The sequence below is a fragment of the Pristiophorus japonicus genome, unplaced genomic scaffold (genome assembly GCF_044704955.1).
Source record: "Pristiophorus japonicus isolate sPriJap1 unplaced genomic scaffold, sPriJap1.hap1 HAP1_SCAFFOLD_47, whole genome shotgun sequence".
Taxonomy (NCBI): domain Eukaryota; kingdom Metazoa; phylum Chordata; class Chondrichthyes; family Pristiophoridae; genus Pristiophorus; species Pristiophorus japonicus.
The window spans coordinates 4,611,747-4,637,987 of NW_027254374.1; positions in this window are offsets into that span (position 1 = coordinate 4,611,747).

Sequence of the window (26,241 nt, forward strand, 5' to 3'; positions counted from 1 at the left end):
CTCATTGAGTGTATTCAAATTACAGATGGATAGATTTTTAACCAATAAGGGAATTAAGGGGTATGGAGAGCGGGCGGGTAAGTGGAGCTGAGTCCACGGCCAGATCAGGCATAATCTAGTTGAAAGGCGGAGCAGGCTCGAGGGGCAAGATGGCTTACTCCTATTCCTAATTCTTATATTATATAGAGTATGAACACAAGGAAGTTATTCTAAACCTTTGTAAATTAGAGATGAGGTATAATCTGGAGTAATGTGTCCAATTCCTGGCTCCCTTTATATGAAGTATATCTGCCTTGAAGATGATGCTGATGGATTCAACACAAAGATCCCAGGGATGAGGGAACCCCGATCCGTGGAGAGAATAGAGAGGCTGCGACTCTTCTTCTTATAGCAAAGTGGAATACGACGAGATTTAACAGATGTTTTCAACATTATTGGGTTTATTTACAGGACAGATAGGGTAGACTGCTTCCACTGGGAAGAGGGGCTGTACCATCGGACACATATTTACATAGGAACATAGGAACATAAGAAATAGGAGCAGGAGTGGACCATGTGGCCCCTCGAGACTGCTCCGCCATTTAATATCATCATGGCTGATCCGATCATGGAGTCAGGTCAACATTCGTGTCCGCTACCAATGTCCCCGTATTCCCTTATCGGTTTAGAAACTGTCTCTCTCTATCTTAAAGTTATTCAATGACCCAGTTTCCACAGCTCTCTGAGGCAGCGAATTCTACAGAATTACAACAATCTGAGAGAAGAAATTCCTTCTCATCTCAGTGTTAAATTATTGGCCCCTTATTCTAAGATTATGCTTCCTAATTCTAGTCTCCCCCATCAGTGGAAACATCCCATTTGCATCCACTTTCTCGAGCCCCTCGTAATCCTATACGTTTCGATAATATCACCTCTTATTCGTATTTAAATTAGATACCAAATAAATAGCCACTGGGCTGATGAGGAGAATTTTTTATGCACCACGTTATCATGATCTGGAATGCACTGCTGGAAAAGATTTTTTGGCCGCTTCAACGGTAACTTTCAAAATGTAATTGGATATATCGTTTGAAGGGAAACATTCACAGGGCAATGGGGAAAGAGCACTGTAGTGGCACTAATGGGTAGCACTTTCAAAGAGCCTACACAATCATGATTGTTCGAATGGCCTCATGCTGTGCTGTGTCATTGTGTGATTGTTTTTAAATGTAATTAGTTAAGTAACATATGACTTGGTTTAGTATTAACTGTTATGGGTTACCATTCTTACTTTTACTGACTTTTTATAAGGGATAGATTAATGCATCGGGTTTAGGTTTGGGGAATAATTTGAACGCTGTTGGTAATAAAATCATTGATATCAGGCATGTGGCAAAAGCGACTAAAGAAAGGCTTACTGTTTGTGTACATAATGGCATGGAATCTTAGCAAGTAGATGGGGCGTTGGTTTCATATCTCACACAAAAGACAGCACTATGGACGTTGGCCCACTCCCTCAGTACTGCACTGGTGTGCCAGCCTAGAGCATATGCTGAAGTCTGTGGTGTGGGACTGGAACCTCTGACATTCCGCCACTGAAGTGAGTGCTCCCATTGAGTCACAGCTGACACTTGGGTGCCAGATTTCGATGTCGAGTGCTTACAGTCGGAATTATCCTCCATGCCCTCCCTGTTTGGAGAAATCGGCCTGCTTTCTTTGGTTATTCTATGTAGATCTTGCAGAAAAGGTCAATGGTATTGAGGAACTATTGATTTTGAAGCCTGGGAAATATTTTCTTTGTTAACCATACCATTGTTGGTAGCAGCGTATAGTGTTGCTGGAAGAGTATAAGAAAGTTCCATTGGTACAGGGTTACTTTTATTTATCCGTTTATGGGAAGTGGCCGTCGCTGGCAAGGCTGGGATTTATTGCCCATCCCTAACTGTCCTTGAGAAGGTGGTGGTGAACCGCCTTCTGCATCCGTTGTTCTCGGTACAACTGAATGGCTCGGTAGACCGTTTCAGAGATCAGTTAGACCTAAACAAAATCTGTATCCGCGCTCTTGGTCTGGAGTCACAAATATGTGCCAGACTGTGTAAGTACGGTAGATTTCCCTGCAATGAAGGAGTTTAACAGATGGGCTTTTAAGACAATCCGGAAATATTGTTTTCACTTGTACGGTAGCTTCCTGTCAGAATTACTGCCAATAGCTTTTTATTGCTGATTTAATTAAGTAACTGTACTGAAATGCCCGGCTGCCACAGTGGGCTTTTATATCTCGAGGTCATTACTGGATTACTAGTCCAGTAACATAACCACTATGCGACCGTTCTCGGTTATGTGAATCGAAATGACTAACTGGTAAGTAACAGGTTAAAGATACCTGGGAACAGGAGGAGGTAACTCGTCTGTTTATATTTCACGGGATGCCAGTAGCGTTGGGAATGAAGCAGTGATATCCTTTTCATTCCTCCGCGCCCTGTCGGCTGGTGATCAGGGGTTGACGCTGCTCCTGACGCAATCTGCTACAACCCCTCATTTCCCCTTCCCCAACAACCCTGAACACAACAGTGCACTCCCAGACCATCAATAAGCGCCTCTCACTCAAATAATTGGTACTTTATCACTATGTACCAACCCACTGTATCCACCTGGTAATATTGTTGTCAAGATAGGATTACTTTTTCTCCATAGAAAACAATGTCCTTCAAATTGAAACTTCTTGAATTATATAATTTTTTCACAAATATATGTAACTATAATCTCCAGACTCTAGGTCAGCACAATCATAGAATCATACAAATTCACAGCACGGATGGAGGCCATTTTTGACCTATCCTGTCTCCGCAGGCCAACCAAGAGCTATCCAGTCTAACCCAACCATCCAGCTCTGGGTCCGTATCCCTGTGGGTTACTGCAGTTTAAGTGCACATCCAATGCTCTTTTTAAATGTGGTGAGCATTTCTACCTCTACCTTCCTTTCAGGCAGTGCGTTCCAGACCCCCACCACTCTTGGCATGAATACATTTCCCTTCAAATCCACTCTAAACCGTCTACCAATTACTTTAAGTCTGTGACCCTGGTTGTTGGCCACTCTGCTAAGGGAAATATCCACTCTATCTCGTCCCTTCATAATTTTATACACCTCAACAATGTCTCCCTTCTCTGTTCGAAACTAACCAACCGCAGCCTATCCAATCTTGCATCATAGCCAACATTCTCCAGTCCAGGCAACATCCTCTTAAATATCCTCTGTACCCTCTCTTGTGCAATCACATCTTTCCTGTAGTAGATGTGCAGGAATTGCACTCTAACTGTGGCTGAACCAGTGTTTTATGCAGTTGAAGCATTATCGGTCTGCTTTTATATTCATCGGTGATACTCTCAGTGAGACTGAATTAAATGTTCAGTTTGTATATAGTGGTTGAAGATGAAGTAAACCAAATCATTTTGTTGGCATATGTTCCGATTGGGGAACTGGTACCCATATCACTGAGTGTGTCACGTGTTCACTACGAGGTGGCCTATTGATACGATTATATATTTATCTATCTCTTCAATGAAGTATATATGAGAAACAACAGGTTATTCTGCATCGGCAGAGGGGAGAAATGTCTAATCTTCTCCCATGGGACCTTGTATGTCCATCATTTCCTGGGCCATGATCTGACGTCTTATTCGAAAGCACTGGGCCAATTAGTTCTCTGTCAGTCCTGCGACAGAATACGATTAAATGTCCAAATTCAGAAAGCGGCGTGAATTATCGAGACATTTGAATCATTACGGACAGGTACAGACACTCTTTTGCACCGTGCTTGCATAACACAATTCAGACACCTTGTGTACTAGAATATATCCACACCTGCCAAACCAAACCAGTGCGATCTTATGGGACAGGCAAACAAGCAGAAACAAACACTCCAATTTGGGGGGAAAAATCTATGAAATTCCTCTGGGTACAATCTCGGTTATACAGAAGATCACTCTATACGTGAATTCCCTGAGATCCAGCTCTCAGTTGAAGGAACTTAGCGAAATTGCATTCACCACATGAAATGACACCTTGTTCCAGATGTCCATTAATTACCCGGTAAATAACCAGCTCATTACATCTAAGCTAGTGCTAGCCTTATACAAGTTGAATGTGCGACCGCTGGGTCTGGTTCAGACTGGGACAGCGGCTGATTAGGGAGGCTCTGGTTCAGACTGTGACGGGGGCTGATGAGAGATGGTCTGGTTCAGACTGGGGAAGGAGAATGATTAGCGAGTTTCTGATTCAGACTGGGACAGGGACTGATTCGGGAGTTTATGGTTCAGACTGGGACAGGAGTGATTAGGGTATTTCTGATTCCGACTTGAACAGAGACAGATTAGCGAGTTTCTGGTTCAGTCTGAGACAAGGACTGATTAGATAAGGGTCTGCTTTCGTCGGTTAAATGGACGAAAAAGGGAGATTCTGTTTCAGACTGGGACAGGCACTGATTAGGAAGGGTCAGGTTCAGTCTGGGAAAGGGAACGATAAGGGAGTTGCGGGTTCAGACTGGGACAGGGAAAAATAGGGAGGCTTTGGTCCAGACAGGGATAGGGACTGATTGGGGAGCTTCTGGTTCAGACTGGGAGCGGGGCTTATTATGGAGTTGCTGGTTAAGTCTGGGACAGACTGGGACAGGTATTCTGGTTCAGACTCGGACAGGGACAGATTAGGAAAGGTGTGGTTCAGACTGGGACAGGGCTGATTCGTGAGTTTCTGGTTCAGCTTGGGACAGGGTCTAATTACGGAGTTTCTTGTTCAGTCTGGGATTGGGACTGATCACACAGTTTCTGGTTCAGACTGGCAGGCAATGATTAGAGAGATTCTGGTTCAGACTGGATAGGGTCTGGTTAAGGACGGACAGGTTTAGCGTACGACAGGGACTGATTATCGAGTTTTTTGTTCAGCCTAGGATAGGACTGATTAGGAATTTTTGCTTCACTCTGGGACAGTGACTGATTCGGGATTTTCCAGTTTAGACTGCGACAGTTGCTGATTAGGGAGTTTCTGTTTCAGTGTGTGAGAGGAACTGATAAGGGAATTTCAGGTTCAGTCTGGAACAGGGACTGATTAGTGAGTTTCGGATTCAGTCTGTGACAGAAACTAATTAGGGAATTTCTGTTCAGTCTGGGACATGGACTGACTTGAGAGTTTCTGGTTTAGTCTGTGACAAGAACTGATTCGGGATTTCCTGATTCAGTCTGGGACAGGGACGTATTAGGGTGTTTCTGCTTCAGACAGGGACAGATACGGATTAGGTTGTTTCGGGTTCAGTCTGGGACAGGGACTGATTATGGAATTTCTGGTTCACACTGGGATAGGAACTGATTATGGAGTTTCTGGTTCAGACCGGGAAAGGAACGGATTAGGGAGTTTCTGGTTCAGTCTGGGCAGAGACTGATTATGGAGTTTTTGTTTCAGACTACGAGAGGTACTCAATAGAGAGTATCTGGTTCAGTCTGTGATAGGGACTGATTCGGGAGCTTCTAGTTCAGTCTGGGATAGGGACTGATTAGGGAGTTTCTGGATCAGTCTGGGATAGGGACTAATTAGGGAATTTCTGTTTCAGTCTGTGACAGGGACTGATTGAGATCTTTCTGGTTCAGACTGTGACAGGATCTGATTAGCGAGGGTCTGATTCAGTCTGGGATAAAGGCTAATTATGGCGTTTCTGGTTCAGGCCAGGGGATGTACTGAATAGGGAGTATCTGGTTCAGTCTGGGAAATTGACTGATTAGGGAGTTTCTGGTTCAAACTGGAAGAGGGACTCGTTCGGGAGTTTCTGGTTCAGACTGGGACAGGTACAGATTAGGGCGTTTCTGGTTCAGACTGGGAAAGGGACTGATTTTGGTGTTTCTGGTTCAGAGTGCGATAGGGACTGATTCGGAACTTTCTGTTTCAGACTTGGAGAGGAACTGATTAGGACGTTTCTGGCTGTGACTATGACAGGGACCGATTAGGGAGTTTCTGGTTAAATTGGGACAGGGAAAGATCAGGGAGTTTCTGGTTCAGTCTGGGACAGGTGCTAATTAGGGGGTTTGCGGTTCAGACTGGGACAGGGACTGATTAGTAAGGGTCTGGTTCAGTTTGGGACATAGAAACATAGAAAATTGTTGCAGGAGTTGGCCATTCGGTCCTTCTAGCCTGCACCACCATTCAATAAGATCATGGCTGAGCATGCACCTCAGTACCCCTTTCGTATTTTCTCTCCATATCCCTTTTTCCACTTATCCGTAAGGGTAATATGTAACTCACTCTTGAATATATCCAATGAACTGGCATCAACAACTCTGTGCGGAAGGAAATTCGACCGATTAACAACTCTCTGAGTGAAAAGGTTTCTCCTCATCTCAGTCCTAAATGCCCTACCCATTATCTGAAGACTTTGCCCCCTTGCGATGGGCTTCCCCAACATCGGGAACATTCTACCCGCATGTAACCTATACTGTAACGATCAAAATCTTATATGTTTCTATGAGATTGGGACAGGGACTGATTTGGGAGGGTCTGATTCAGTATGGGACAGGGGCTGATTCGGGAGTTTCATGTTCAGACTGGGAAAGGTACTGATTAGCGAGTATCTGGATCAGTCTGGTTCAGGGGCCGATTACTGTGTTTCCGGTTCAGTCTGGGATGGGGAATTGTTTAGGGAGAGTCTGGGTCAGACTGGGAGAGTGAATGATTCTGGAGTTTCTGGTTCTGACTTGGACAGGGGCTGATTAGGCAGTGTCTGGTGCACTCTGGGATGGGGACTAATCGTGGAGTTTTTGTTTCAGACTCAAAGAGGTACTGAATCGGGAATATCTGGTTCAGTCTGGGATAAGAACTGATTAGGGACGTTTTGGTTCTGTCTGGGATAATGACTGATTCGGGAATTTCTGGTTCAGTTTGGGAAAGGGACTGATTATGTAGTTGCGAGTTCAGACTGCGACAGGGTCTTATTAGGGAGGGTTTGGTTCACTCTGGTATCGGGACTGGTTATTGAGTTTCTGGTTAAGACGAGGAGGTGTACTGAACAGGGAGTATCTGATTCAGTCTGGGGTAGGGACTGATTAGGGCGTTTCTGGTTCAAACTGGGAAAGGGAATGATTTGGGAGTTTCTGGTTCATATTGGGAAAGGACGGATTAGGGTGTTTCTGGTTCAGTCTGGGAGAGGGTCTGATTATGGCGTTCCTGGCTTAGACGAGGACAGGGACCGACTAGGGAGTTCCTGGTTCAGACTGGGACAGGGGCGGATTAGGTTGTTTCCGGTTCTGACTGGGACAGGGACTGATTAGAGAGGGTCCGGTTCAGTTTGGGGCTGAGAAACATAGAAACATGGAAAATAGTTGCAGGAGCAACTATTCGGTCCTCCGAGCCTGCACCACCATTCAATAAGATTATGGCTGATCATTCCAAAGGTTAACAACTCTCTGAGTGAAGAAGTTTCTCCTCATCTCAGTCCTAAATGGCCTACCCGTTATCCTAAGACTGTGTCCCTTGGTTATGGGCTTCACCAAGATCGGGAACACTCTACCCGCATGTAACCTATCGTGTAACCGACAGAGTCGTATATGTTTCTATGAGATTGGGGCAGGTACTGGTTACGGAGGGTCTGGTTCATTCTGGGACAGGGGTTGACTAGGGAGTTTCATGTTCAGACTGGGAAAGGGACTGATTAAGAAGTATCTGCTTCAGTCTGGGACAGTGGCCGATTAGGGAGTTTCCGGTTCAGTCTGGGACGGGGAATTGATTAGGGATAGCCTGGTTCAGACTGGGAGAGTTACTGATTATAGAGTTTCTGGTTCTGACTGGGACAACGGCTGATTCGGTCGTTTGTGGCTCAGTCTGGGACCGTGAATGATTCAGGAGTTTCTGGTTTAGACTGGGACAGGGATTGATTAGGGAGTTTCTGGTTCATTCGCAGACAAGTACAAATTAGGGCGTTTCTGGTTCAGACTGGGAAATGGACAGATTAGGGAGTTTCTGTTTCTGTCTAGGACAGGACTGATTAGGAATGTTGTGGTTCATACTGGGAAATGTTCTGAATAGGGAGGGTTTGGTTCATTCTGGGACAGGGACGGATTAAGGATTTTCTGGTCAGACTGGGAGGGGAATGATTATGCAGTTTCTGGTTCAGACTAGGAGAGGGTCTGATTAGGGAGTTTCTGGTTCAGACTGGGAGTATGGCTGATTAGGGAGATTCTTGTACAAACTGGGAGAGGGACTGATTCGGGAGTTTCTGCTCCAGACTAGTTTAGACCTGGTCGGTGGCTGGTGCAGTAGGTTTGGTTCAGTCTATTTCAGTCTGGTACAGGGGCTGGCGGGGACCGGTCTGGGTCAGTCTGGTTCAGACTGGGACAGTGAATTGTGAAGGAGGTCTAGGTCTGTCTGGTTCTGACTGGGTCAGTGGATGGTGAGGATGAGTCTGATTCAGTCTGGTTCAGGATGGGACAGAGGTTGGTGACAGAGGGTTTGGCTCAGTGTGGTTCACACTGCGACAGGAGATGGTGAGGGATGGTTTGGGTCAGTGTTTTTCATACTGGGACAGAGGATGGTGATGGAGGTCCACTTCCGTCTGGTGCACACTGTGAAAGTGCCTGGTGAAGGGGTCGATTTCACTCTGTTGAAGACTGGAACAATGGATGGTGGGAGCATCTGGTTCAGTCTGATTCAGTCTGGAACAGGCGCTCGTGAGGCAATGTCTGTTTCAGTCTGCTACGGAATGGGACAGGAGCGAGTGGGGACGATTGTGCTTCAGCATTGCACAGGGACTGGTGGGCGGATCTGGTTCGGACTTGTTCACCCTGAAACAGAGACTGGTGAGAGTATCTGAACCAATCTGCGACAGGACTGGTGAAGGAGAGTCTATGTCAGTCTGGTTCAGACTGGGACAGGGGAGTATGAGTGAAGGTGTGGTTTAGTCTGCACAGGGACTGGTGAGGGGGCGGGGGGGGCGTCGGACAGGAGACCGTGAGAGAGGTTCTGGTTGAGACTCGGACAGTGGCCGATGAGAGTTTTCAATTGTAAGACTTGTGGTATCAATCGAAGATGATCAGTGATTAATTCTCCCCCGAGCCCGAGTCAGCATCTTCAAGGGAGTATAGCTGCTGTGGAGAAATGAGAGAGCTGTTCACCTGTGGGGTCTGGAATGGGGGAGATATGACTTCTTCCGTTTCGTGACCCAATCGCTCAGGTCTGTTAGCCAAAGTTTTGTGTTAAGGGAGAGGATGGAGCAAACAATCCTTTGGAGAGACAATGATCCCTCTGTCGCAGGTCGATTGCCCTAACCTGTGGGGCCTGCGGTGGTAGTGAGTGTGATTTTCTGTAGGGTCCGAGTGATTCCCGTGGTGTCTGTGGCTTCACAGAGTGCAGCCGGGAATTGCAGGATTCGGTCCGGATCCGATTCTGGATTCATGGCAAGAAGGTGTGGAGTAGATTCGCTTCTAGCTGCAATTCCTCGAACACTGACTTCCCCAGGGTGGGGTCAGTGTGCGCATCACCGCAAGGGTGCAGCCTTTTCACTTTATGACGCCGAGCTACCTTCGTGAGGGGAATGTTTTTATGTCAATGTGGGTTGATGTATGTGCAGTTCATAACAGTGAGCTTCCCTAGGGATTGACATCCTGTGATTTCCCAGTCGGGGCAGTGAGTGACCGTGAGCTGCCCCAGGGAGGGGGCAGTGTGTGATGTCCCTGTGTGGGCGGGGGGGGGGAAATTATGTGCAGTGATTGACCGTGAACTGCCCCGGGGTGGGAGCAGTGTGTGATATCTCCGTGGGGGGTGTGGGCAGAGCATATTGTGCAGTGAGTGAAATTGAGCTGCCCCGGGGAGGGGGCCGTGTGTGATGTCCCTGTGTAAGATTAAATTGGAAGTCTCTTTGGATTGTCTGCTCAATGTACTGAAGGTGAAACTACATTATTTATTATTTTCAACAGTTTGCAAATTTTCTGTGTGAATCTACCTTGAAAAAAGCTAGATGCGCGATAAACTAAGAAAGTTCTGAGCTCCCCGGTGTTATTTCCAAGTGATAATACGTCTGTTTCCCAGTGATAATGTTGATTCAAACACCAAAGTCACTGGTGACAGAGCCAGATCCTTGCGTCAGTAGAAACTCCAAAGCCATGTGTTAGTCATTGCAGAAGCAAGTTTTTCAAATAAAGTCTTTGGTTCATTTTACAATTGCAATGCCTCATCCTGAAAAATACTCTCCAAAGCCAGTGTTCTTGCAGGTGGATGCGGTTTGTGATCTCCATGTGAGGTACAGATTATTCAGGTGATGTCCCTGAGTAGCCCCATGGATTGGACAGTGTGTGATGTCCCTGTGGGGTTCAGTATGTTCAGTATCTTAGCTGAACTGCCCCTGGGAGCGGGCAGTATGTGATGCTTCTGTGGTGTGTAGTCTGTTCAGTGTCTGACTCTGAGCTGCCCCAGGGAGGGGGCAGTGTTTGATGTCCCTGTGGGAGCAGTGTCTGACCCTGAGAGGCTCCAGGGAGGGGGCAGTGTGTAATGTCCCTGTGGAGTGCAGTGTCTGACCCTGAGCTGCTCCAGGGAGGCGGCAGTGTGTGATGTCCCTGTGGGGTGCAGTGTCTAAAACTGAGCTGCTCCAGGGAAGCGGGAGTGTGTGATGTCCATGTGGGCTGCAGTGATTGACATGAGCTGCCCCAGGGAGAGGGTAGTATGTGATGTCCCTGTAGGGTGAAGTACGTTCTGAGTCGGACCCTTAGCAGCCACAGGGAGGGGGCGGTGTGCGATGTCCCTGTGGGGTGCAGTGTCTCACCCTGAGCTGCCCCAGGGAGGGAGCAGTGTGTGATGTCCCTGTAGGGTGTAGTACGGTCTGAGTCTGACCGTTAGCTGCCACAGGGATGGGGCAGTGTGTGATGTCCCTGTGAGGTGCAGTGTCTCACCCTGAGCTGCCCCAGGGAGGGAGCAGTGTTTGATGTCACTGTAGGGTGCAGTACATTCTGAGTCTGACCCTTAGCTGCCACAGGGATGGGGCAGTGTGTGATGTCCCTGTGGGGTGTAGTACATTCTGAGTCTGACCCTCAGCTGCCACAGGGATGGGGCAGTGTGTGATGTCCCTGTAGGGTGTAGTACGTTCTGAGTCTGACCCTTAGCTGCCACAGGGATGGGGCAGTGTGTGATGTCCCTGTGGGGTGCAGTGTCTCACCCTGAGCTACCCCAGGGAGGGAGCAGTGTATGATGTCCCTGTGGGGTGCAGTACATTCTGAGTCTGACACTTAGCTGCCACAGGGATGGGGCAGTGTGTGATGTCCCTGTGGTGTGCAGTGTCTGACCCTCAGCTGCCCGAGGGAAAGGGCGTTGCGTGATGTTCCTGTGGGGTGCAGTGTCTGATCCTGAGCTGCCCCAGGGAGCGGGCAGTGTGTGACGTCAATATGTGGTCGGGGGCGGGGGGAGAACTTTGAGCAGTGAGTGACTGTGAGCTGCCCCAGGGAGGGGGCAGTGTGTGATGTCCCTGTGGGGGGTTGGCACTTTATGCAGCGAGTGACTCTGAGCCGGCCGTGTCTAATGTCTCTGTGGAGAGGAGTATTTTGCAATGATGACCCTGAACTGCCCCAGGGAGTGGATAATGTGTGATGTCCCTGTGGAGAGCAGTGTGTTCAGTGTCTGACACTGAACTCCCCCAGGGAGGGGATAATGTGTGATGTCCCTGTGGAGAGCAGTGTGTTCAGTTTCTGAACCTGAGCTGCCCCAGGGAGTGGATAATGTGTGATTTCCCTGTGCAGAGCAGTGTGTTCAGTGTCTGACACTGAACTCCCCCAGGGAGGGGATAATGTGTGATGTCCCTGTGGAGAGCAGTGTGTTCAGTTTCTGAACCTGAGCTGCCCCAGGGAGGGGGTAATGTGTGATGTCCCTGTGGAGAGCAGAGTGTTCAGTGTCTGACACTGAACTCCCCCAGGGAGGGGATAATGTGTGATGTCCCTGTGGAGAGCAGTGTGTTCAGTTTCTGAACCTGAGCTGCCCCAGGGAGTGGGTAATGTGTGATGTCCCTGTGGAGAGCAGTATGTTGCAATTATGACTCTGAGCTGCCCCAGGGAGGGAGCAGTGTGTGATGTCCCTGTGGGTTGGTGGGGGGGGTGGTGGCACTTTGAGCAGTGAGTGACTGTGAGCTTCCCCGACGAGAGGGCAGTGTATGATGTGCCTGCATAAGATTAAATTGGAACTCTCTTTGGACTGTCTGCTCAAAAGACTGAAGCTGACACCACAGTGCGAATAGTTCAGATTTTATTTAAGGATAAGCGAAAATTAATAACGGAGTTTAGCAGAAGTTTTCTAATTAAAAATGAGAATGATATTACTCGTGATGGTGATTTGGGATGGAGGAAGGATTATTCCTCGCTCCTGCTACTGGTATACCGTCTGCCCGTCTCTGGATCGGTGCCTTTCCTGACACGATCACGATGAGAATAATCCAAATTCACGAAGATACACCCCAGGAACGGAGCCACCGAAAAATCTGTCCAACCGTGTATCTCCTGGTGTGGATTATTAAAAATATAACACTCACAAGAAAGGTCTTTTATAGGGAAAAGTCTTGTTTATTAAAACCAGATTATTCAACGGAGATCCAGCCTCATTAGTACCGTTACTGACTGCTCTCAACGCCGATCATTTGGTGGTACAGTTACATTCAGTTTATTGGATACAGTAAATTCTAATGATTCCATTGGTTCATTCAGTTCTGGCGACTGTTGCTGGGGAAAAGCCTCTGCAGGTTTTGTGTAACTTTTCTGCGAAGGTCTTCTCAGGCTAATTCTCAGGCTAATTTCATTGGCAGACATATGGTTACCCTCTGCTTAAAAGAGGCATTGTCCCTGTTATCTCCTGTGGCTGGAATCGTGGCCTCCTCTCATTATGTTTGTGAGCTGTCTGCATAAATCTTGTGGGTGCACTTATCTCCTAAGAGAATTTCTCTGACTTCAGTGTTTCTGCCTAATACAGCTATTCGACCATGAACGCAGTTTAAATCCTACTCTCAGACGTTCTTACGTTATTTTAATTGCACCGAATTAGTTTACCCTAATTCAGGTATTTCGCTCTTAAACTCCGAAAGATCCACATCTTCCCAGTCTGGAGCCTGGGACCCTCTGTCTCCAGGCATTGGTTATAGAAGGCCTTATCTTCAACCTCAGTACAAGCTTTTTCTGTTATGCTTTTCAGTTTCCATGCTGACGACGCAACACAGGATTTTGATAGTAACGAGTTATAATTAAGTGCATTACAATTTGAAAAAACGATTTATAATTTATTATTTTCAACAGTTTGCTAGTGCTCTGTGTGCTTCTACGTTCAGAGAAGTGAGATGAGCGACAAACTAAGACAGATCTGAGCTCCTCCGTATTATTTCCCAGTGATAATACATTTGTTTCGCAGTGATAATGTGTGACGTAACACCATAGTGACTGGTGGCAGAGCCAGGACCTTGCGTCAGCATAAAATCCAAAGCAGTGTCTTTGTCTTTGCAGAAGCAAGCTTTTCAATGAAGGTCTTTGGTTCATTTGACACTTGCAATGCCTAATTCCTCAAAATACACACCAAAGCCTGTATTCTTACAGGCGGATGCAGGTTGTGATCGCCCTGTGAGGTGCAGATTGTTCAGGTCAAGTTCCTGAGCTGACCCATGGAGGGGACAGTGTGTGATGTCCCTTTGCGGTGCAGTTTCTGAATCTGAGATGCTCCAGTGAGGGGGCAGTGTGTGATGTCACTGTGGATTGCAGTGTGTTCAGTGTCTCGCCCTGAGCTGCCCCAGAGAGGGCGCCGTGTGTCATGTCCCTGTGGGGTGCAGTAAGGCGTGAGTCTGACCCTGGGCTTCCCCAGGGACGGGGATGTGCGTGATATCACTGCGAGGTGAATTGTCTGACCCTGAGCTGCCCCAAGGAGCGGGCAAAGTATGATGACGCTGTGGGGTGCAGAATGCTCAGTGTCTGATCCTGAGCTGCCCCAGGTAGGGGGCAGTGAGAAATGTCCCTGTGGGATGCAGTAAGTGGTGAGTCTGACGCTGAGATGCCCCACGGAGGGGCAGTGTGTGATGTCGCTGTAGGGTGCAGTATGTTCAGTGTCTGACCCAGAGCTGCCCCAGGGAGGGTGCAGTGTGTGATGTCCCTATAGGGTGCAGTATGTTCAGTGTCTGACCCAGAGCTGCCCCAGGGAGGGTGCAGTGTGTGATGACCCTGTGGGGAGCTGTATGCTCAGAATCTGACCCTGAGCTCTCCTCACACATACTTTTCTCGGGGACAGTTGCACGCTTCTCAGTTGGAATTAAATTGTGGGACATCCCCATCTGCTGGGCGCAGGTGTCACTGCTGAACAGATCGTGATGGCTCAGATCATTCACAGAGTCATCTAATTGCAACGTCCGGCCAGAGGAATGAATCTTATTTTCGGATGTATTGACGACATACTTGGTAATTTAAAGCATTGGAACGAAGCCCTTTAAAAAGCCCATCACTCTTTCCTTTATTTGAAAAATATCCAGAATATTAACCACAGCTCACGTCCAGTTCAGACCTGGATGTGATTAAAACTAGCACTAACAGCAGAAGTGAACAGGGGGAATCTTTTGTGAACTGCTCGGTGTGTGTTTCAGCATATAGCTCTAATAAGTACCTCCCTTCCAACACTGGGAGCAGGTGAACATAGATATAGAGAAACAGAGAAAATAGGTGCAGGAGTAGGCCAATCTGCACTTCGGAAGTGCACCGTCATTCAATAAGATCATGGCTTGAACTTTCGCTCAATACACCTTTCCTGCTTTCTCTCCATACCCCTTGATCCCCTTAGCTGTAAGCGCCATATCTAACTCCCTCTTGAATATATCCAATGAAGTGGCATCAACAACTCTCTGCGGCAGGGAATTCCATAGGTTAAGAACTCTCTGAGTGAAGAAGTTTCTCCTCATCTCAGTCCGAAATGGCAAACATCATATCCGAAGACAAAGTCCCTTCCCTAACATCGGGAACATTCTTCCCACATCTAACCTCTCCAGTTGCCTCAGAATCCTACACGTTTCGATGAGATCCCCTCTCATCCTTCTAAACTCCAGTGAATCAAGGCGCGGTTGATCCAGTCTCTCCTCACATGACAGTCCAGCCATCCCGGGAATCAGTCTGGTAAACCTTCGCTGCACTCCCTCAATAGCAAGAACGTCCTTCCTCAGATTAGGAGACCAAACTGAACAAAATACTACAGGTGAGGCCTCACCAAGGCCCTGTACAACTGCAGTAAGACCACCCTGTTACTATCCACAAATCCCGGTGCTATTAAGGTCAACATGCAATTTGCCTTCTTCAGTGCCTGCTGTACCCGCATGTCAACTTTCAACGACTGATGAACCATGATACCAAGGTCTGATTGCATCTCCCCTTTTCTTAATCTGCCGCCATTCAGATAATATTCTGCCTTCGTGTTTTTGCCACCAATTGCACATTATACTGCATCTGCCATGCATTTGACCACTCACCTTCCCTGCCGAAGTCACCCTGCAGCCCTTTAACGTCCTTCTCACAGCTCACCCCGCCACCCAGTTTAGTGTCATCAGCAAACTTGGAGATATTACACTCAATTCCTTCATCTAAATCGTTAATGTATATTATAAAGAGCTGGGGTCACAGCACTGAGCGCTGCGGCACTCCACTCGTCACTGCATGCATTCTGAAAAGGATCCGTTTATCCCGACTCTCTGCTTCCTGTCTGCCAACCAATTCTCTATCAATACACTACCCCCTAGATCATGCGCATTGATTTTGCACACCAATCTCTCGTGCAGGACCTTATCAAAAGCCTTTTGAAAGTCAAATACACCACATCCACTGTTTCTCCCTTGTCCACTCTGCCAGTTGCATCCCCAAAAAATGCCAGAAGATTCGTCAAGCATGATTTACCTTTCATAAATCCAAGCTGACTTGGTCCGTACTTGTCACTGCTTTCCAAATGCGCTGCTTTTTCATCCTTAACGAATGATTCCAACATTTTCCCCACTACTCATGTCAGTCTAACTGATGTATAATTACCGTTTTCGCTCTCCCTTCTTTTTTAAAAAGTGATGTTACGTTAGCTACCCTTCAGTCGATAGGAACTGATCCAGAATCGATAGACTGTTGGAAAATGATCACCAATGCATCCACTATTTCTAGGGCCATTTCCTTACGTACTCTGGTTGCACACTATCAGGCTCCTGGTATTTATCGGCCTTCAATCCCATTAATTTCCCGCAAGCAATGTCCTGCCTGATAAGGATATCCTTCAGTTCCTCCTCACTGGACACATTGTCCCCTCGAACATTCGGAAGGTTATTTGTGCATTCCTTCGTGAATACAGAACCGAAGTATTTGTTCAATTAGTCTGCCATTTCTTTCTTCCCCATTATAATTTCACATGAATCCGCTTGCAAGCGACCTATATTTGCCTTCACTAGACTTTTTCTCTTCACATTTCTTTAGAAACTTTTGCAGTCTGTTTTTACGTACCTGCAAGCCACCTCTTATAATCTATGTTCCCCCTCTAAATTAAATCATTAGTCCTCCTCTGTTGAATTCTAAATTTCTCCCAGTCCTCAGGTTTGTAGCTTTTTCAACCAATTTTTATGCCTCTTCCTTGGCTTTAACACTATCCTTATTTTCCCTTGTTCGCCATGGTTGAGCCACCTTCCCCGTTTTATTTTTACTCTAGACAGAGATGTACAATTGCTGAAGTTCATCCATGTGATCTTCAAATGTTTGCCATTGCTTATCCACCATCAACCCTTTAAGTATCCTTTGCAAGTCTATTCTATCCAATTCACGCCTCATAACCGTCGACGTTACGTTTCCTTAAGTTCAGCACCCTTGTTTCCAAATTAAATGTGCCACTCTCCATCTTAATATTGAAATCTACCATATTACGGTCACTCCTCCCCAAGGGGCCTCGCACAAAAAGATTGCTAAATAATCCCTTCTCATTATACATCACCAGCTCTCTAGTTGGTTCCGAGATATATTGGTCCAGAAACCACCCCTAATACACTCCTGGAAATCCTCCCCCACCGCATTGCTACCAGTTTGGTTTGCCCAATCAATATGTAGATTAAAGTCGCCCGTGATAACTGATGTTCCTTTATTGCACACACCGCTTATTTCTTGTTTGATGCTGTGTCCAACATCACTACTACTGTTTGCTGGTCTGTACACAAGTACCACTAACGTTTTCTGCCCTTTGGAATTCCGCCGCACCACCCATACCTATTCCACATCATCCAGTCTAAAGTTCCTCCTTATTACAGCATTACTTTCTTCTTTAATCAGCAACGCCACCCGGACTTCTTTTCCTCTCTCCTAACCTTCGAAATGTTGAATACCCCTGGCTGTTGCGTTCCCAAACTTGCTCAACCTGGAGCCATGTCTCTGTGATGCAAAATACATCATATCCATTCACTGCTGTCTGAGCAGTTTATTCGTCCACCTTATTCCGAATACTCCTCGCATTGCGGCACAGAGCTTTCAGGCTTGTCTTTTTAATACACTTTGCCTCTTCAGAATGTTTCTGTTTTAGCGGCCCTTTTTGTTGTTTGCCTTGGGTTTATCTGCCCTCCACCTTTACTATTCCCTATTCTATCTTTTGCTTCTGTCTCCATTTTACATCCCTCTGTCTCCCTGCATAGGTTCCCATCCCCCGTGATGTTAGTTTAAGTCCTCCCCAACGTCACCAACAAACACTCCCCCTGGGACATTGGTTCCGGTCCTGCCCAGGTGCAGACCGTCTGCTTTGTACTGGTCCCAACTCCCCCAGAACCGATTCGCATGTCCTAGTAATTTGAAGCCCTCCCTCTTGCACCACTTCTCAAGCCACGGATTCATCTGAGCTATCCTGCGATTCCTCCTCTGACTAGCACGTGGCACTGGTACCAATCTTGAGTTTAGTACCTTTGATATCCTACCTTTTAATTTAGCTCCTACCTCCCGAAATTCGTCTCGGAGGAACTCATTCCTTTTTTTACCGATATCGTTGTTACCTACAGCACCACAATTGGCTGTTTACCCTCCCTTTTCAGAATGTCATGCACCCGCTTCGAGACATTCTTGACTTTTGCACCAGGGAGGCAACATACCATCCTGGCGTCTCGGTTGCGGCTGCAGAAAGGCTTATCTATTCCCATTACAATCGAATCCCCTCTCACGAGAGCTTTCCCACTGATTTCCCTGCCCTCCTGTGCAGCAGAGCCACCCACGGTGCCTTGACCTTGGCTGCTGCTACTCCCACCCGATGAGTCATCCCCCTCAAAAATACCCAAAGCGGTGTATCTGTTTTGAAGGGGACTGAATGCATTGGACCCCTGCACTACTTTCCTTGCACTGCTTTCCTCAGTGTGAACTCGCTGATGCACCATCATGGGTGGAGCCATTGTCATACACGGTACGTTTAACCGCGTAAGGACATAAGAACATGAGAAATAGGATCAGGAGCAGGCCACACGACTCTTCGAGCCTGCTCCACCATTTAATACGACCATGCCTGATCTGATCACGGATTCAGGTCAGCTTCCCTGCCTGCTCCCCATAACCCCTTATCCCCACATCTGTTAAGAAACTGTCTATTTCTGTCTTAATCATATTCAATAACCCACCTTCCACAGCGCTCTGAGGCAGCGAATTGAACATCTCTACTAAGCTTTGAGAGAAGGAATTCCTAATCATATCAGGTTTAAATGGGCGTTGCACCTCCCGTTTTCCTAATCTTCCGCCATTCAGAATATTATCTGAATGGCAGCAAATTAGGAAAAGCGTAGGTGCAACGAGACCTGGCTGTCATGTTACATCAGTCATTTGAAGGTGGCAGGCAGGTACAGCAGGTGGTGAAGAAGGCAAATTGGTTGTTGGACTTCAGAGCGAGGGGATTTGAATATAGTAGCATGGAGGTCTTACTGCAGTTGTACAAGGACTCAGTGAGGCCTCACCTGGAACATTTTGTTCAATTTTGATCTCCTAATCCGAGCAAGGACGTTCTTGGTATTGAGGGAGTGCAGCAAAGCTTTAACAGAGTGATTCCCTAGATGGCAGGACAGATATATGAGGAGAGACTGGAGCGACTGGGACTGTATTCATTGGATTTCAGAAGGATGAGAAGGGATCTCATAGAAACAACTAACATTCTGACCGTACTCGACAGGGTAGATGCCGGAAGAATGTTCCCGATGTTGTAGAAGTCCAGAATCAGGGGACAGTCTTAGGATAAGGGGCAGGCCATTTAGGACTGAAATGAGGAGAAACATCTTCACTCAGGGAGTTCTTAACCTGTGGAATTCCCTACTGCAGAGATTTGTTAATGCCAGTTAATTGGATAAAGTCAAGAGGGAGTTAGATATGGCCCTTACAGATAAATGGATGAAGGGTTATGGACAGAAAGGAGTAAATGGGTACTGAGGTGAATGATCAGCCATGATCTTATTGACTGGTGGTGCAGGTTCAAAGGGCCGAATGGCCTACTCCTGCATCTATTTTATATGTTTCTCTGTTTTTAATGTCTCCTTATTCTAAGATTTAACTTGTTTCTCTCCGCTGTGAATCCACTGCAGTTCCAGGGGGTTCGTGGACTGAGTGAATCCCTTCGCACGCCCGTGGCAGGTAAACAATCTCTCTCTAGTGTGAACTCTTTGGTGTGTCAGCAGATGGAACGAGTGCTTAAAAGGCTTTCCACAGTAAGAGCCTCTGAGTGGTAGCTCTCGTCAGTGTGAACTATCGCGTGCTTCTGCACGCCGGATGAATTATTGATTTGCTTCCCACACACGGCACAGAACTCCCTCCCTATGATGTGAACACGCTGTTTTCCAAATATCACTATTACTACCCTAACGTTTTTGGACTTCACAATAACTTGCCTAAATTATTGTTCCTCGATTTCGCTCCCAACGCATCATTTGTCGGCGTGGAAGTAAGCCCTCTTCATGCTTGACCAATCTTCAAGAATTTTTTGAGGATTTAACGAGTAGAGTGGACAAGGCGGAACAGTGGTTGTGGTGTCTTTCAATAAAGTGTTGGACAAGGGCCCACACAAGAGATGGTTGTGCAACATTAATGCACTTGGTATTGGTGGTAATATTTTGACGTGGGTAGAGATGTAGTTGGCAGAAGGGAAGCAGAGATTCGGGATGAACGGGTCATTTTTAGAAAGGCAGGCAGTGACTAGTGTGGTGCAGATGGGCTCAGTGCTGGGACACCAGCAATTTACAATATACATCGATCATTTAGGTGAAGGAATTGTGTGTAATATCTCCCAGTTTCAAGATGATACCAAGCTGGGTGGCGGTGTGAGTTGTGAGGAATATGCTAAGAGGCTGCAGGGTGACTTGGACAGGTTAGGTGAGTGGGCAAATGCATGGCAGATGAGGTATAATGTGGATAATTGTGAATTTATCAATTTTGGCGGCGAAAACGTGAAGGCAGAATATTATCTGAATGGTGGCTGCTTCGGAAAAGGGGAGGTGCAACGAGACCTGGGAGTCATGGTGCATCTGTTATTGAAAGTTGGCAAGTGGTGAACAAGACAAATGGCATGTTCGCGTTCATAGCTAGGAGATTTGAGTAATGGAGCAGGCAGGTCTTACTGCAGTTGTACAGGTCTTTGATGAGGCATTACCTGGATTATCATGATCAGTTTTGGTGTCCTAATCTGATGAAGGACGGTCTTGCTATTGAGAGAGTGCAGCGAAGTTTCACGAGACTGATTCCCGGGATGCATGGTGGCATATGAGAAGAGATTGGATGCACTGTGCATGTATTCACTGGAGTTTAAATGAATGTGAGAGGACCTCTTCGAAAAATATAATATTCTGACGGGACTGGACATTTTAGATACAGAAAGAATGCTCCCAATGTTGGCGAAGTCCAAAGCTACTGGTCACAGTCTAAGGATAATGTGTAAGACATTTAGGACCGAGATAAGGAGAAACCTTTTCACTCAGAGAGTTGTGAACCTGTGGAATTCACTACCACAGAGAGTTGTTGAAGCCAATTCGTTAAATATATTCAAAATATGGCCCTTACGGATGGATCAATGGGTATGGAGAGAAAGCAGGAACGGGGGACTGAGGTGAACGATCAGTCATGAGCTTATTGAATGGTGGTGCAGTCTCGAAAGGCCGACTGGCCTACTCCTGCACTTACATAAATAGGTATATATAGAGAATCATTCCCCAAAAAGTACATGTGGGTCCAGATATAATTCACCATAAGCACCGGCCTCAACAGGATGAAATTGCCGGAGATAACAAACAGTAAAATGATGGAATTCCTGCGGCTCGCCATCTCTGGGTCACTGGGATACTCCCCACTGCTGGCACCCAGCAGTTGCCTGCGGGCTCTGCTGGCCAATATAATGTGCCTGGCGGTGACAGTATTGAGCAGCATAATCAGAGCAAATGGGATACATGGGGTGAGAATATAATGAATGAATGTGATTGCTCCCCAGACCGGTGAATTCAGAACATCTTCTGTTGTGTAGCAAAACCAGGGCATGTAGTCAAGTATATAGAAACCTGTCAACATAAAATACCAGAAAATGTTCTTGAACCCGCTCAGCAAAGTCACGGTTCCCAGAACCACAGCCGCCGTTCCTTCGGTGCAATATTTAGTTTTCAGCTTCTGGCAACAAATGGCCACAAAGCGATCAAAGGTGAAACTGACGGTGAACCAGACAGAACAATCTGTGGCTGCGTGAACTAAGACGGCGTGAATATTACACACATGGAAGGACCGCACGAAATGGAACTCTTTCTGATAAAGAATCGGATTGTGTCTCAGTATCAGGTCGAGGATAATGACCAGGAGATCTGTCACTGCCATGGCCACCAGATAGCGAGTGACACATCTGGAGAGACCACACTTTCCACGAGGCAGGATCACAATCGTCAGGATGTTAACTGTCAGGCAGGGAAATAAATAGGTAAATTAAACGTTAATTTGGGAGCAAGGAATAGAATCCAAACTAAAATAATTAACAATCTTTGACAAGGTAATCACCAACTAAATTCATTTATCAGCACGAAATCAGACGAACCATCCCTCAGTCAATGAGCCACCAAATGCTTATGTAACATCATCATCATATGCAGCCCCTCGAAAGCGAGAAAGACTTGCTTCCACGCTAAAAGTGAGTTAGCAGGTGACTTGAACAGTCCAACATGGTAATTACAGTCTCTGTCACAGGCGGGACACAGAGTGGTTGAAGAAAAGGGTGGGTGGGGAGTCTGGTGAAAAGAGCATTTGAAGTATTTGAACACAAATGGAAGAGATCAATTGTTGTAGCTTTTCACCTGTTGGTTTCCACTTGTGCAGAGAATATTAGATGAGAAAATATGATAGTTTGTTCATATTCTAAGTACCTAAGTTACAATCAGCCGGGGTTGTTTATCCTGAAATACAACAATTTTGATTGAAACTAGATATGAATTGCTCCCTCATTATAGAAACATAGAAAATATAGAAAATAGTTGCAGGAGTAGGCCATTCGGCCCTTCGAGCCTGCACCGCCATTCATTGAGTTCATGGCTGAACATGCAACTTCAGTACCCCGTTCCTGCTTTCTCGCCATACCCCTTGATCCTCCTGGTAGTAAGTACTGTATCTAACTCCTTTTTGAATATATTTAGTGAATTAGCCTCAACAACTTTTTGTGGTAGAGAATTCCACAGGTTCACCACTCTCCGGGTGAAGAAGTTTCTCCTCATCTCAGTCCTAAATTGCTTACCCCTTATCCTGAGTTTGTGCCCACTGGTTCTGGACTTCAGCAACATTGGCAACATCCTTCCTGTATCTAACCTGTTTAAACCCGTCAGAATTTTATACGTTTGTGTGCGATCCCATCTCATTCTTCTGACTCCAGTGAATACAAGCCCAGTTGAACCAGTCTTTCTTGATATGTCAGTCCCGCCATCCCGGGAATCAGTCTGGTGAACCTTCGCTGCACTCCCTCAATAGCAAGAATGTCCTTCCTCAAGTTAGGAGACCAAAACAGCACACAATACTCCAGGTGTGGCCTCACCAAGGCCCTGGACAACTGCAGCAATACCTCCCTGCCCCTGTACTCAAATTTCCTCGCTATTAAGGCCAACATGCCATTTGCTGTACCTGCATTCCAACCTTCAATGACTGATGTACCATGACACCCAAGTCTCGTTGCACCTCCCCTTTTCCTAATCTGTCATCATTTAGATAATAGTCTGTCTCTCTGTTTTTACCACCAAAGTGGATAACCTCACATTTATCCACATTATACTTCATCTGCCATGCATTTGCCCACTCGCCTAACCTACGCAAGTTACTCTGCAGCCTCATAGCATCCTCCTCGCTCCTCACACTGGCACCCAACTTAGTGTCATCCGCAAATTTGGAGATTCTACATTTAATCCCCTCGTCCAAATTATTAATGTACAATGTAAACAGCTGGGGCCCCAGCACAGAACCTTGTAAGTACCCCACTAGTCACTGCCTGCCATTCTGAAAAGTAGCCATTTACTCGTACACTTTGCTTCCTCTCTGACAGCCAGTTCCCAATCCATGTCAGCACACTAACCCCAATCCCATGTGCTTTACCTTTGCACATTAATCTCTTGTGTGGGACCTTGTCGAAAGCCTTCTGAACGTCCAAATATACCACATCAACTTGTTCTCCCTTGTCAACTCTACTGGAAACATCCTCAAAAAATTCCAGAAGATTTGTCAAGCATGATTTCCCTTTCACAAATCCATGCTGACTTGGACCTATCATGCCACCTCTTTCCAAATGCGCTGCTATGATATAAATGTGCAATAAAACCGATAACTGGAATGATATTACACTTTTACCATTGAAGAACCGAATTAAATCTGGTTGCCGGTGGTGTTGATGCACTTCAGTCCCTCCGGCAGCCACCTCTCGTGGAAGGCCGCGAACGTTCCGGTGGACACCGCGTGTCCATCTCAAGGGACACCTTGGCTTGAACGTATCCGCGGAAGAGAGGGAGGCAGCCTGGCTGAACGATCCTCTCGACCGCCCGCTGCCTGGACCAGCTGATCCTCCGCTTGGCCATGCCCCGGAGCAGTCCGACGTGGAGGCCTTCTGACCTCCCGCTCCCCCTCCGCACGAGTGGCCCAAAGATCAGAAGTGTACAGCCGGAGACAACAGATATATCCACTCTGTTTCTCGCTGAGAGACCTGCTGAACTGTGACAGATCGGCATGGGACCAAATTGCAAATTCAAAATAAAGATTGGAAATAAATGAATGAAATCTGGCTGAACGAACATTTTGTTTGTGAATGTTAATGACGCTTGTAATCCTGTTCCACCCATTAGAAACACTGCCATGAATGCAGAACTTGAGATGGTGACAAAGGAGACACTGACTGGAACTAAATGATCAGCGGATATTTACCCGCCTGTAATATAGCGTGGACAGAACAGAGCGAACAGAGTTTCGCTTCCTCTGTTCAACTCCAAGTGAGAACAAAAGACGAGAAATTGGCTGATAAAATGAAGGAATGAAATATTAAAAAATGGACTGCCTCTTATATGATTTCTGAATTATTGCATCACAGAAAATAACGGTAAAACATTCCCAATAAATAAATATTCATGAACCTCAGGATCTCTGAGATGATTCCAGTGATGCGATGATGCGACTTCCCAGAGACGGCTCCCACCTCGCTCCAGGACTTCACACCAACATCTGCCTAGATTACACTGCTCCCTACCACAGTCTAGATATTTAATGAACAGGTTCGCCTACATTGCACTACTCCCACCTCTGTCGAGAAATTTCATTCCCAGGTTCGCCTAACTTCCAGTGCTCTCACGTCGGTCCAGAGGTTTCATTCCGAGAGCCAAAAACATTACTCCGCTCCCGCCTGTGTGATTGGACCTGACTCTTTGGAATGAACATATGATCTTGGCCGCAACTCCCCTTCCGTGCCCACTCCCTTAACTCCCTTCTCGTTTAAAAGTCAGTCTATCTCCAATGAATAAGATTCAATGAAGCTGCCTCCACAGCTTTCTGTCGAAGAGAATTCCAAAGATTCACGCACCCCTGAGAGAATAAATTGCTTCTTATTTGTGATATAAATGGGCGATCCCTTATTCTGAACCTATGTCCCCTGGTTCTAGATTTCTCCCACTCGAGGAAACATCATCTCTGCGTCTACCCCATCAAGCCCCAATAGAATCTTGCACATTTCAATAAGATCACCTCGTAGTTTTCTAAACTCCAATGTATACACGCCCAACCTGCTCAACCTTTATTCTTATGACAACATATTCATCCCAGTAATCAACGTCGTGAACCTTCTCTGAACTGCCTCCAATGCAAGTAAATCCTTCTTTCACTAAAGTGACCAAAACTGTACACAATACTCCAGCTGTACACTTATCGACAACCTGTACAGTTGTAGCAGGACTTCAATATTCTGTCCCACTTGAAATAAAGCCAGACATTCTGCTGCCATTTCTAATTGCTAGCTGTACCTACATGCTCACCTTCTGTGTTTTATGTACAAGAACTCCCAGATCAATCTGGACCACAGCAATTTGGTATCTCTCCCCATTTAATGATAATTTGCTTATTTGTTTTTCATAACAAAGAAGATAGCGTCACATTTTCCACATTATACCCCATCTGCCATTGTTGTGGCCCACCCACTTAGACTATCTATATGCCTTTGCATATTTTTTGCGTCCTCCTCACAACATGCTTTCACACTTATCTTTGTATTATCAGTGCTTCGATGCTGGTACACCTGGACAGTTCCATTGGCGGGCCCCATCTTCTGGGTGCCTGACACAAGACTCGCAAGCAAGCGCTCTACTCGGAACTACTGCACAGTAAGCGAGGCCCAGGTGGGCAGATGCAACTTTTGAATGAAACGATCAAAGCTTCCTTGATGAAATGCAACATCCCGACCGACAGCTGGAAGTCCCTGGCCAAAAACTGCCTGAAGTGGAGGAAGTGCATCCAGGAGGGCACTAAGCACCTCGAGTCTCGTCGCCGAGAGCATGCAGAGACCAAGCGCAGGAGTAAGGAGAGCAAGCGGCAAACGAGTCCCACCACCCTTTCCTTCAACCACTGTTTGTCCCACGTGTAACAGAGACTGTAATTCCCTTATTGCATGTTCAGTTACATAAGAACTCATTTTTACAGTGGAAGCAAGCCTTCCTCCATTTAAAGTGACTTTCTATGATGATGACGTTGTATCATCAGCAAAGATTTAACATTTCACATAGATTTTAAAAT